A 1,347-nucleotide genomic window follows, 5' to 3' on the forward strand; every position below is an offset into this window, starting at 1 on the left:
AATACAAAACGACTTTGAAGGAAGCAGGAAACTACTTTATAAAAAAATGAAAGGAAACAAAAGTACAGAAATTTTCAACATGAGAAATAGTAGGGGGGAAATAGTATATAATGCAGACGGAATACTAGAGGATTTCAGAGACTATTTTAGGAGACAATTCGGAGATGAAGCTATAGGACACCACAACTGCGATGTTGAACACGATGCGATGGAAAACTCAATTGAAAAAGTCTGTGTCACTGAGGTTAGGGATATAATTAAGAACTTGAAAAACGTTAAGGCTGTCGGGGTAGACGGTATTAACGCTGAAATGCTTAAACACGGTGGCGCGTGCATACCACATAGACTGTGCGAAATGATAAATTTATGTTTCGAGATGGGAGACGTCCCAGACGATTGGAAAGAAGCGATTATCGTACCAATATACAAGAGAAAGGTAGATAAAAGCGAGTGCAATAATTATAGAGGGATTAGCTTATTAAGCACCGTAAGTAAAATATATTCAAAATTACTTATACGTAGGGTAATGAAAATAACAGAAGCAAAGATTTGGGAAGTCCAAAGTGGGTTTATGCCAGGAAGGTCATGTACGGATCAAATATTTAGCTTAAGGCAAATAACAGAAAAAAGTTTGAGAGTAGGAAAAAAAGTTTTCTGTGCATTTGTTGACCTAGAAAAAGCTTTTGACAAGATAGATAAAAGTAAACTTTGGGAAGTACTGAAAGAGTATGGAGTCAATGGATGGATCCTACAAGCTATAAAAACAGTATATACAGGTAGCAAAGCGAGTGTAAGAGTGAATGGGAAACTGAGTGACTGTTTCGATATTATTCAAGGAATTAGACAAGGATGCGTTATGTCTTCATGGTTATTTATATTATTTATGGACAAGTGTTTAAGAATCGCTCTTTTCGACGAAGAGGGTGTGGATCTCGAAACAATAAGGGTACGTGGGTTAGCGTTCGCAGATGATAAGGTTGTTATGGCAGAGTCTATCGAAGACCTACAAAGAATGTTGAATAATCTAGATGCAAGCATGAGGAGCATGGGCCTCAAAATTAACGCAAATAAAACAAAAACTATGGTGTTCGAAGGAAAGAGTGAGAAAACACTATACAATATTTTATTAAATGATGAGAGAATTGAACAAGTTGATCAGTTCGTATACCTTGGTAGCTTATTTACTAGGGACGGGAAGATAGATGAGGAATTAGACAGACGAATAAATGAAGGTAAGAAGGTTAGTGGTAGAGCAGGTCCCCTTATCACAAGTAAAAATATATCAAATAAAGCTAAAATGGCAATACATAATTCTATATTTGTACCGACTGTACTATACGGTAGCGA

The sequence above is a fragment of the Belonocnema kinseyi genome, chromosome 10 (assembly GCF_010883055.1).
Source record: "Belonocnema kinseyi isolate 2016_QV_RU_SX_M_011 chromosome 10, B_treatae_v1, whole genome shotgun sequence".
Classification (NCBI taxonomy): domain Eukaryota; kingdom Metazoa; phylum Arthropoda; class Insecta; order Hymenoptera; family Cynipidae; genus Belonocnema; species Belonocnema kinseyi.